Raw genomic sequence first — 13,370 nt, 5'->3', positions numbered from 1 at the left:
AGGCACAGAATAAAATATGGAAATTTTATAGATGGAGAGAATTTTGTGCACTCAGATCAAAAGATTTTAGTGTAGGACAATTTTATGGTTTGCCTGGAAATGAAGAAAATATGTGTGACACTGGATGAGTCTACTGGAAAATAAACTGGTCTAGTTCTTTTCCTTTCAAACACGAAATATTTTATGTGAGTTTATTTTCCTTTGAAGTGGTAACAGGAAGGTTTGACTAATATAGATAGACGGAGATTCACAGATACATCCATAATTACATCTATACAAGTACATCCATGATGGAGCATTTGACAGGATTCAGCAAAGGGCTATGCTGTGCTGGGGAGTGGTGTTATACAGAAGATAAGGAAGTCCCACAGGAAAGATCCTAAGGTAGGAAATAAAACACAAAACAAAAGGTGGACCACATTCGGGAGAATTCTCAAGATGACTCAGTCCCTGTTGGGTACCTACACAAACATGAAGGATCTAGGAAAAGGTTAAAAAAGCAAACTAAGAAGGAATCCATGGCATTGGTGATTGGCTACTTTGCTCCTGGATTCTGGGAAGTTGGCAAGTCCTCATCTTTCCATTTTTATAAGTGGAATGGCAGGACTACTTCAAGGAGTTTGGTTTCCCAACATTTCTCCTTTATGAAGAAGGAGCTAAATCAGCCAGGAACTTACTGAGCTGGTCCAATGACCCATTAGAATGCAGTCTTTTTTGAGAGCCCTTTAAAGGTGACAGAATTCAAGGTTACCAAAAGCATTATTATAAAAGCCACAAGTGGACTCTCCCTGATCTCATGAAAGGCAAAGCTTAGAAAGTGGGCTCCCCAAGAGGCCAGACCACAGGTGCAGACTGATTTCCTAGGAGCTGTGGGGGGCAGGTTGGGTCACGGTTTTGTCTGGATTCGGAGCCTCTGAGACTAGAACTACATATTTGTCTAGATCCTTAGAAGATGTTAAGGGTTTTCATGCTACAGAATGTAACTTCTTGTCTCTTCAGGAAAGAAACTTTTTAGACAAGGCTAATAAAATGAGCTCCTAATGAAACCTCTCAGACATCAAATAGGCAGGGTGAAAGTACACTTTATGATGTAAGTGTAAGCGGATCAGAAACATCTCCTCCCACGAAAAGGAAAAAGGTTTCTTTTCAGAGCCCCATGGGCTGAAAATTTAAGGGCAAGCCATACTTTGCCAAAGCCAAGCTATTTGGAATAAGACTTTGAAGAGAGGAAAAGATTAAGAAATGTCTCACTTAACAACCAGCCAAAAAGCCCCCCACCCTAGCCTCTGTACCTTCTTCCACTTCCCAGTGAGATGGCAAAGTTTCAGCATCATTCACCATAATACCCAACTTCTTCAGTACCCTTAGTTTTAAGACTGAAGGGGATCAAATGTTTAACTCTTAAAAATGTGTGCAGTTGTGTAACTCTAAATCTACCCTTAATAGTGTATTCTGTACACAGTTAATTATAGTTTCAGAAATTGTAATCTCAAGCTAAGAATTATTGGTTTAAAATCATAAAGGAAGATTTTATCTCAATATCAGAGGGCATTTCTAGCAACCAAACTTGTGAGAGGGCAAGACAGCAAGTAATTTCAGAAGGTAAAGGGAGACCCAGCCTTGGAACTCAGGCTGGGCAGCAACCTAAAAGGCCTTACAGGTGTATTATATTATATTATATTATATTATTGAAATAAATTAGCAGTTACGTCGAAATTCTCTAAATTCCTTCCCACACTAAGATTCAAACATAAATAAATGAAGATAAAGCAGACCACTTTTAGTAGTTAATAGCAAAGAGTTTCCCTCCTCAGGAAAGCATTTAGATACTATCAGGGTCTTTGTACAACAGCCTTTATGGGGTCAAGGGGCCAGTTTCTATTTACACATACTTACCACATGATTCATTTCTTTCAGTAACAGACAAACTGTTTCAAACAATCTTCCTTGCGCAAAACTGAAATTCCATTTTATAGTTTCAGTAGGTATGTAACAAAATCTCTCTGATCTCTGAAGTCTTTTAAAATTGTAAATACTCTTAGAGGCTAGAAATGTTTTCTTTAGTCTTTCCTAGGTAAGGTGCAGGGCAGGAGACATGTAGGTAAATATGTAGAGCAAGCTCTCTCAACCTCAGGAATCCTGACATAGTTGTGGGGCTGTGGGTGCACTCCAGGATGCTTAGCTTCCTCCAGGCTTCTCCCCACTCTGTGTCAATAGCACCTTACCCAGTCATGGCAAAAAAAATACATATATATCTCCAGATATTGCCAAATGTTTCCTGAGGGGCAAATATGCTTCTGATTGAGAACCACTGCTGCTGTCAAATTTTACAAGGTACAGGATAAGAGGAGTAGAAAGATTGAAGAAGGGGACTTGTGGTCTGTAGGCGAGGACACCAAAGGGAAAAAGGACCCATTGCACAGTAGTTTTTTAAAAAAGCTAGACCTGCTTACAGAGAGTATTTCATTACTCATACTCCTTACATCCTCCTGTGCCAGGGAGAAAAGAAATCCTCTGAAATACAGTACCTTGGTGATGATCAATGTTTTCTCTAAGAGAAGGGAGTAGGGTTTGTACATGTCAGAAGGATATGCAGCTAGGAACTGGCTTCCATGTTCACATAGCTGGCTGGCTCAGCAACTCTGAAAGCAATGGGACACGCTGTGAGGAAGGACAGGTTGGAGTCCTCCAGCCAGAGACAAGGCTGCAGCTCACAGGCAGAACTTCCTCTCAGGGGACCTGGGCTCTGCTGCTATGGGCTTCTAACTGTTACATCCAGCCTTCCAGATTCTCTAGGATAACCTCCTTGACATACTCTGCATTGATTATAGGAAGGTGCTAATCACAGGGACAAAATACCTTCCAGTCATGCACAAGTTAGTGGTTAGTGTTTGCTTGGATAACGGTGGTGTCTTTGTTCAGGCTTCTGTAACAGAAAACCATAGATGAGGTGGCTGGTAGACAACAGAAACTTATTTCTTATAGTTCTGGAGCCTGGGAAGTTCTGGGTCAAGGTTCCAGCCGACTAGGTGTTTAGTGAGAGCCTGCATCCTGGAGGTGGCCTTCTCAGTTTAAGTTCACATGATACAAGAAGTGAGGGCCCTCTCTGGGACCTCTTCAATAAGAACAATAATCCTATCCCTTATCTCCAAAAGGAATGGGGGATGCTTTTGTATGAGGATTATAGTTTAGCCATGCTGACACATGAAACTGACCATCACAGTGTTCAAGAAGCTATTTCACAGGCTGTATCTTTTACTCAGTTCTGTATCATTCTTCAGTTCTGTTCATTTCAGCCCTGCCATGGGCCCTGATAACTCATGGATCCTGCCTCTGGCATCTGTTGGGAGAAGCTATTGCGTCATGGCCAAGCACAAGATCCAAGTCCCTCATAAGCATTTTGATGAACTTAAAAGCATTTTGCAAATATCTCGATGGACATTGTCCAATAATATATAAGTGGCCAATAAGTAAAAGAAAAGATGCCTAATGTCATTAACCATCAGAGAAATGAAAATAAAAACCACAGTGAAATATGGCTTCTCTTCCAAAAGGATGATTATAACCAAAAAAGACATGCTAACTAGTGTTAGTGGAGATGTGAAGAAACTGTAACTCTCATTCCCTGCTGGTAGAAATATAAAATTGGTGCAACTGCTTTGGAAAACAGTCTGGCAATTCCTCAGAAGATGAAATACAGTTACCACAATACCCAGCAGTTTCACTCCTAGGAGTATAACCAAGAGAAATGGAAACATACGTCCACATCAACCTTGTACACAAATACCCACAGCACCATTATTCATAATATCCAAGAATGGAAGCAACACAAACATCTATCCTTTTAGGAATAAAGAACATGTAGTATATCCATATATTGGAATTATTCAGCTATAAAAATGAATGAAAGACTGATGCATGCTGTGACGTTGATAACTGCTTCACACATGAGGCTGGTTAAAGGAGCAAGTCCTGAAAGACCACATATTATATGATTCCATTCTACGAAATGTCCAGAACAAATAAATCTATAAAGACAGAAAGTAGATTATGGTGGCCAGGGACTAAAGGAAACCAGAAGAAATGGGGAATGATGCTAATGGGTATCAGATTCCTTTCTGGAGTGATGAAAATGTTCTAAAATTGATTTCAGGTATACTAAAAAAACATCAAATGGGTAACTTGTATAGTATGTGAATGTCACCTCAGTAAATGACACTGTATTTTTTAAAGAGTGTCTTTGGACAGCCTGGCAGTAGAAGAGTTCAACAGGTCTTTGGGACAGGGCCCTCTGATCAAGGCAAATGTCTACAACATCATTGGCCTAACCCCTAGGCCCAGAAGTGGGCATCAGAGGAAAGGAAATGGCAGGACATTCTCTGTTGCCTGGTATTTGCTTCCGATACCCATGAAGCTAGGAAAAGAAACTTTGCCCTACTAGGTCGACCTGTTTCAACATCTCCTTTCTCTGTACAGTTCTCTCCCCACAGTTGTGTAATGTGCTGCCTAAAGCAAGTGGATGAGGTGGGAGTCAGCCAAAAAAAGACTCCAAACCTTGTCTAGGTAGAGCATTAGTTCAGAAACTACTCTTCTACCTCAGTGGCATAAGAATTCTGATTCATTTGCCTAGAGTTGATCTATGAAGATGTACTGATGCATGACTCAATTTTGTGGTGTTTAGCTCCTCTATGCTGGGAACTTACTAAAGCTCATTTTACTTATTCAAGAGACAGCCCTGGATTTCTGCCCAGCCTTCCTCCCTCTTCCTGGCTCCCATCATAGGGAATTTCTTGTAGTTTACCCTTTCAGGAGAGGTGCAGAGACGCTGTCTTTTCACTGTTATTTGTAGATCCAGTTCTTTGCGGACTTCTCTGCCTTTTGCATCTTCTATTAAAATACAAATATTAATTACTAGATAAAAGCTTTATCCAGGGTCCTTAAGAATGGAAAATAGGTTGAAAAGTCATGATCTGACTTTTCTTCAACCTTGACTTTGCTGAGATCAGAGTGAAGGCAAGGAATTTCAAGCAGGGACTCACTAAGTAGTGGATGGAAACCTTGTTAAGATCTTTAATGCTGTGGTCCAGCACCTCACACAGCCTGGATGTCTCCTTGTCCAGAAGCCTGTGGGCACAAATAAACTCACTTCACCATTATTACTCAAACTTGCAGGCTTGTTGCCTTCGTTTATGTCATTAGGACCTTGGTTTTACAAAGAATGCCTGGGCTTCCCCATAGGTGTCGGACATGTTCAGACAGGTCCTCCACATTGTCTCCCACCTCACCTGGGCAGAGGCTGCACCTCCTCAGCCTCCCTCTGTCCCCACTGTCCACACTTCAGGAGAGTGCTGTTTATCCCTGAGGCTATGTCCTATTGCTCAAAGCACTAACAGATGCCCTGTACTCCTCTGGGCCTTGGTTTCCTCCAGGTTCTCAGAAACAAGTGCCAACACTCTGTGAGGTACCCGAATGTATCTCTCCCCTGTACCCCTTCACTGGGCTCCCAGGTATCTGCACAAACCTTCTTTATAGGTCCTGTAGCCAAAATTAGCCAAAACCCAGTTCAGACCCAATATTTTTTTCCTGCATTACTGGGGATTGAATCCAGGGCCTTCACACTTAGCTACACTGTCAGCTCTCTTTTTCTGTAGGGTTGTTTTGTTTCTAGACAAGGTTTCACTAAATTGTACAGGCTGGGCTCAAACATATAATCCTCCTGCTTCAGGCTGCTAGTGGACTGGCTTTGTAGAAGTGTGCCACCAGGCCCAGCTAGACTCAATAACTCTACTCTTTTTGAGTTTTTTTGTTTTTGTTTTTGTTTTTGCAGTACCAGGGATAGAACTCAAGACTTTGCACTTGCAAGGAAGGCGCAGTGTCACTGAGCTAAATCCCCGACCCAAGACCCAATAATTCTTAATAAGATGTACCACAAAGCCCTTTTTATTCTTTAGGCTGAGTGAGCATCAGTCTATCTTATTTTCAAATTTCATCAGCACTGATCAAACTGAGGAAACCTTGCATATAAAAGGTGACATTCAAGTTTATTCATTTATAAGGAAAAAGTACTATTAAGTTAGTATTGGCATATTTCACTCTCTCTCTCTCTCTCTCTCTCTCTCCCTCTCCTTCCTCCCTCCTTCTGTCAAAAGGTACTCAGGCAGCCAAGCTTTTAGAAGAATTATTAATGTGTGGGCCAAGAATGAAGAATGATATAATCTAAATGGCCAACAGTAATATATTACAGCAGCCTTTGTTCATGAAAATTTCAATTTGGGTTTTCAAATCTCTGTCAGCCATGATCTGTAAACAAGGAGTACAAATCACCTCCTTTAAATTTAGTTGCCCTTTACTAATTTCAGTAGTAAAGAAATCCTCAAATTTGACTATACTTTAGCTTTCTAATTTCTTAAATCATAACAATTGCTAGCGCTAAGATTTGAAATAGAGAGAAGTTTTGAATAAGACTTTGATAATTCTTTAGAGATCACTGTGACTGTACATTGCTGTGTATTAACTGAAAAGAAACTTGAAGAGATTACGTGTAGAGCTTTCTATGCAGCCCTTGGTGTTGGAGAACATAGTCACTACATTCAACCTGGGGAAATCTGAAAGTAAAAGGTTGAGGCTAAAGCTCTTCTAAGGAGCTTGCCTATGGTTTTATCTGTGATAGGAAGGAGAAGACTAGAAAGTATTTGGAACAGACAATGAAGACAAATAATAATAGTCATTATTATTTAGTCAACACATTGTTTCATAAATTCAAAATATTTTCCATATATGAATCTATAAAGTTGCTTTCTTCTTACCAAGTCTAAACCAGTAACATTTTTCTTTTTCTCATTTTTATTTCTAACAAATATATATTAAGTACCTACACTGTGACATTTAATGCTGAAAGTACTCTGGTGAACAAGACAGATATTTTAATACACAAGACAATATTCAGGTAGATAAGATAAAAGCAAATTATGGTAAGTGTTCAGAGTCATAAGCATAGTGTTATAACAGGATAATTGGGGAAAATAATTAAGCCATAGTCTAAAGAAACTTGTGAACATTGATGTATGATTCAACTTCAATTACTCCATGGAATTCCATCACAGGAACGGAATTCTAGATCACAGAGTTCACTTGGGCCAAAAGATTCTGTCATTATAAGTATTAGTATTATCTTTTTGTTTCTTTTCTTTTTTCTCCCCTTTATTTTTTTATTTTAAAAATTATTATTAGTTGTACATGTTTGCCGTACGTAACGATTACGTTCATCATGGGGAGTTGGTATGTGTACATAACACATCTTATCTTTCCTCTTCCCTCCCTCTCCCCTCCCTCTATCTCTTCTCATTTGCAAAAAAGCATCATTTTAAAGGTCATTTCCCAACCTAGCTTTAGCTAGCTACAACCACGAGAACTGTTTTCTAATATCTATTTCCTCCTCACTGTCACTGAATCAATGTGTGAAGTTTAAATTTATGTTCTCATTGTCAATTAAAACACTGAAAGAACCACCAGCCTTCACTTATTATATGTAATGAGATGCTAGACTAGGCATAGGAACCTGTAATTTTCATAGGTCTCCACAGTTTTTTGAGACTATGTGTCTCAGAGTCTCACTAAGAAGTAAAGAGACTCAAATAAGTTTATCTTCTCTGTGCTCCTGTTGGAGTGTTTGTTTCCAAAATTCACCTGAGGTGCCTCAAAGCCAGGGTCTGATTGGGAGGACTCTAGAATCCTGCTATCACCTCTATTCCTTCTCAGGCTCCATGACCAGTGTCTCTCTGCACGATCACTTCATTTTCCTTCCTGTACTAGCTGGCTACTTCTGTTTACTTCTGACTTCTTGCTCATAGTTTTGACTTGTTCTCCATTACACTCTTACTATCCCAAAAAAGTTCTTGTATTTTCCAGGCTTCGATTCCCACTGGAGTTCAAAGGGGCATTGATTTATTTAGTATATTATCTTTTTAATAAGACTTGTTAGGTGGAAAGTAAATAAATTATACTAAATACATATGTAGTTGATGTGACATCCTGATTTCAAATAAGTAAAAGCCATGAAGGAAATATACCCCTTAGAATAAAAGAGGCTGTTAGGGTTTCTGTCCAGATGTCCTCCCGAAATCTCATGTGATCACAGGCTTTTTCAGAGGTGCTCGATCTAGAGTGTGTGACACTGGAATTGATTTGTGATGCAACTCTAGGCTCAAGGGCACTAGGACTAAGGGTGTGAGTGCCACCTGCCCTACGTAGCCTGGATAAGATAAAGGGGGGGCTGGGGATTTCGCTCAGTGGTTCCACCACCTGCCCTGCAAATGCAAGGACACGAGTTTGATCCCCTGTACAAAAAAGGGGGACACAGAAAGATCCTGTTAACTTTCTTGTTGCTTTTGCCATCTTCTGCCCTGCCCTGGAGCCAGCCAATTATGGACTGAAACCTCTATGAACCGTAAGCCAAATAAACCTTTCCCCCTTTAACTTTGGATGTTGGGTATTTTGTCTCAGCAACAAGAGAAAAGTAAGTAAGACAGAGGCAAATTGAATCCTACTTTGGTCAGCAACTGATGAAAGCTGCTCATCTTCTACACAAACCAGATCATGAGGTGCTGACCAGCCTGGGGCTGCTGGTTTGATGCTCATGCTGGTCCAGTAGGATTTGGTGGTATCCAGAGGCTGACTGGCATTACATATGGTAACTGGAGCTGATGTTCTCAGCTGGGCTGTGGTATAGTAGCTTTCCTAAAAGATTCCTGGATCAGTGAGAATCAACTTGCCAATGTCATTAAGAAATAAGAGCCAGAGCTGGGGATTTAGCTTGGTGATGCCATACCTGCCTGGCAAGTGCAAGGTCCTGAGTTCAATTCCTGGTACCAAAAAAAAAGTAAATAAAAAATAAGAACCAGGTGCAATGGTCCTGAGATAGCAGGAACCTAATGAAGCCCAAAGTCCAGAAATGCTGAAGGCGAAGCTAACTCACCCAAGCACAACTACTGGGGAGATTGCAAGAGGATAGCAAGTTGAAGGTCAACTTGATCAACTAAGCAAGATCCCATCTCAAAATAAAATTTTTAAAAAGGTATGTGGGTGTAGCTGGTCAACTCCATTGTTATGCACTTTGGTTTTTTTTCTGTCATAACAACTTTATGAACTAGTTTTTTTGGGGGGGCGGGGTTGGTACCAGGGATCAAACTCACGTCCTTGCGGTTGCGCAGCAGGCAGCAAAACCACTGAGCTAAATCCCTGGCCCCTATGAACTAGTTATTTTATGGTATGGTGGCCTTCTGTGATAGGTTGACTTCAGACCATGGGATCAGAACCAGAATACTGCATGGGAAATCTTACCCACATTTGGCCAGTTTTTAACCTTTAGGTCATTTGTTTAGCTTATTGTCTCCAAAGCCTGAGCTAGTATGAAAAAAAACCATGCTCAACCAATCCTCATCAGCTTGATGTAAATTTCTGGGGAACATTGAACTCTCTTTGAATTGTTAAGTCAAGTTACACTCATGTTATTTTCCAAGTACAACCTTGAGCTTCAGAGACCTGAGGGTGTCAAGTGGGAAAACTTCAAGAAAATCTTTTCGCTGCTTCCATTTAATAAGCACTTCTCCTTTTCCTTTAGAAAAATCATTCCTTAGACTGCCAAGAGGCTGCTCGCAGACATAGGTTATATTAAACAGGTGGTTGGTCTGCAGTTAAAGCTTGTTCATGGCTGGCCGCAGCGTACTGAGTCCTGTGGGAGGACATGCCAGGAGCCGGTCAGTGTGGGACACTTCCAGGCTATGCGTGAAGGATGAGAAAGTGTCCTGTGTGCCTTCATATGAGAGCCTCGGGGGAACAGAATCTAATACATGAATTGTTGAGAAACACAACGGAAAGGAGTGGCCAAATGTCTCAAACATCAGTGGACTGAGAGACAGGGAAGTCTTTGTGTGAACAACTACAGATGCATGCACAGAGCACACACCTTGAAATGGAGTAATACTGTGTGAACGCACACAGACACTAATTTGACATAACTAATTTTTTAAAGTAAATGTAGAATATCAGAGATGCTTTCCATTAACAAGCAAAAGACACTCATGTAAAATAAAATATTTCCTTCCTCTGCAGAAAGTTTAGAACCATTTAGAATTAACTTTTGATTTAGAGCAATCCTCGGGTACCACAGACCTCCTTTTTATTTTTTTGTTAGTTAAGTTACTTTGAAGAATGGAGATTCTTCCAGGTTATGAAAGGACAGGAGCATAATTCAGAGCATGGATCTTAGCTCTGGTTCTTGATAAATTATACCATAATGGTTGTTCCTTCCCTGGCATTTATTAACTGGAGGGCAAGCCTGTGTGCAGACTATACAAGTATTGAATACCATATTACTATACTTTTGTACTCGGGGAGCCTAAAACTGACTTATGGAAAATTGAATGTTTTCACATGTCTAAAAAGAGAAATCAGAGATGAGACGAGATTATCAGAGATGAGATAAGATATTAACTCTGCCCAAAATGATACGGCCAGACTGGAGAGTCCCAGCTAAAAGTCTATTTTTAACTGGGCCAAATGAGAAAAAGACCTGTTTCCCTCAAATGGCCAGTGCTAGGAGGCTTCTTTTCACATGGCTGATCCCTGGGCTGGCAGCCTCCTGCCTCCTGCCTGCCCACTGGCCTGTAGACAACAGCTTGTTGACCCAGATCAGTTCCTTCTGGAAAACATTCCTCATTGCCTATCCTTCACAGCACTGTTTTCTCGATACCTTGGGTACATAAGTGACCCCTGAAATGCTTGCATCTAAGAAAAAGCAGAATTTATTTTGAATTAATCATATTAGTAGTAATTTTTTTAACCTTTCTCTTCTTTAGAGTGAACAAAGGCTCCGCAGACAGAGTCTTGGTGAGGTTTGAAGGGAAATACAGTGCAGATGGTGATCCCCCTGGATGTTGGACAAAGTACTTGGCCAATGAAAGCCACTTTAACTACAGCTTAGTACTCCCCTGTCCACCTTTTTCTCCTATTTACACCAAATCAAAATGTAAAGTTGAAGTCATGAAACAGTAGTTTGTTTTTTAAATATTCCTTAGGAAGAAGAACCGGGTAACTTGGTTAGAATGACTAGACACACATTCCCACTGTTCCCCATTTGTGCCAATGGGTAATGAGTAGCAATTGCTTTCCAGAGAGGTCTACAGACAAATAATGGTCATGTTCCTGAGCAGAGTGGATGTTTTTGGTTCAGGATTCTTAAATAGTCCTAAGAAAGGAGATAGGAGGTAAGAACAGTGAGTGATTATAATTCTGTTGGAGGAGCCAGGCCAGGGAACTGTTCCTGGGATAGCAGGACCCTAATACAGCCCAAAGTCCAGGAATGCTGAAAGCAAAGCTAACTCACCCAAGCACAGTGTCCTTTGAGGACTTTAGCTGGAAAAGTAAATGGAGCTTTGGCAGGTCAAATACATTTATGACAGGAAATTTATACACAGCTATTTCTGTAAATGGGGCTGATCAAATGTAGACATTCCAATTCAGCTCAGCTCCTGTCCCCTGAGGCACACACAGCCATCACTTGTGTTTATGTTTTCTGTGTGGTGGTGGTGGTGTGTGTGTATGTGTGTGCGCGCACGCATGTGTGTTGTGTGTGTTGAAGATTTAAGGTGGTATATGGACATAGGGACAGAGAATTCATTCTGATTTTATATCTCCTTCAGGGTCTACTCATTAATCCCTAAGCACTTTCAATTGCCATTTGGATGGTTTCTGTAAGAATTCTCTCTGGAAATAAGTTAAAAGAAATATTTTCAGTCTCCATCTGAAAGCTCAGAGTTAATAGGGTGAGACAATACCTTGAGAATCTATACTGTTAAGATCTTCCTCAGTGATACAGATAACAAGTTTGGAAAACATTGCTTATACAGCAAAGGGTCTGAAAAATGAAAAATGTACATGAAGTTAAAGGAAAATATTTATTTTCCGGGTTCCTCCAAATCACGGTTGTTGGAGACTAATTTATTTGGCCAAGCTTTATAAAATATAGATATATACTCCAAACAGCTCTATGTAGTTTTTACAATTGGTATTATATAACCAGATTTTATAGCAATTGGAGGACCACAAATTTCTTCTAGAGTTTTCTTCTTAATTATGATATTCTTCTTGAAGTAACTATGTTCCTAAAGTGGGTTAGGTATTTATTCTAAGCCACTGTAAATAATTTTGACCAACACTATAAATGATGATAGTTTTACATAAGCAGAGACAAATGGTGAACATCTGTCTGCACTTCCTCCACTGACTGGTAGCTTATAAGCATCGACATTTTTATTTTACAGCATAAACTCTATTTGTTTTTCCTGTCAAAAGTAGGCTAGATAGGTTGAATTAAGAAAAAGATTCATCTAGAGAATTATACTGTAACAGTTTATAAGGAAAATCCTGGTTTTTGAGAATTACAGACCCATTGCATACAGGCCACAGACATGTATGTATATGACACCTAGTAGCTTTCTAGGCTTGATGGAGAATAATAACAGAAAAAGACATCATAATGGAAATGTTCAGATCACGACAACAAAATAAATGAATTTCTGAATAGTAAGACTGTAAAACCTCACTGGACAGGAAACAAATGAATAGGAAGACATATGGGGAAAATAATGAGTGCAAGCAATGAGACAGTCTGCAACTGTACACAAGTAGGTGGGGAGAAACTGTGGAATGAACTGTACTCTTCCCAAGAGATTCATTACTTGCCAAATAATTATAATTGATTAATGCACCTGTTTAGTGTCTTAATTGCTTATAAGAGGTATTTTCTCAGTCATTATTTTTTATTTCCACTCTGTCCTTCTCCAAGTGGGTCTCTGAATGGGAGTGAGCACCTGTATGGGATGAATTAATGTGGACTGAGAACATTCAATGCCCCTTCCATTGTGACTTAGGTTTAGTGACAGGAAACATAAAGAGATGTGGAAGTTACCGCTTTCCAGTCTTCCAGTTAATTTGGGAATTTTTCTAAAAACATAATTTAATGTTATTTCTTTTGGCTACATATAATGCTAGTTTTTGATAAAAAACCAATATCCAAATACTGAGGATTTTAAAAAATATTATTATTATTGTTTAAAGTCATTGATCAGCCCTCACGCTGAAAATATGTTGATTATGGGAAATCAAACATCAGAAGCAAAATACAATGACATTATATTGTTCATTATATTGGGAGAAAAAGATTGCCACAGTGCTTATAACTGGTTGGCTACAAAAGCCATACAGCCCTAGCACGACAGCAGGAAAGAGCGTGATAAGGTGGGGAAAGAAGGAAGGAAAAAAGAGAGAACAAGGGGCAGTCACTAGAAACACAAGTGGCAAGTCTAGAAAAG

This window comes from Heterocephalus glaber, unplaced genomic scaffold (genome assembly GCF_053883595.1).
Source record: "Heterocephalus glaber isolate CG9 unplaced genomic scaffold, H.glaber_assembly_v1.0 deba00000809, whole genome shotgun sequence".
In the NCBI taxonomy this organism is placed as follows: domain Eukaryota; kingdom Metazoa; phylum Chordata; class Mammalia; order Rodentia; family Bathyergidae; genus Heterocephalus; species Heterocephalus glaber.
This window is presented reverse-complemented; position numbering follows the sequence as displayed.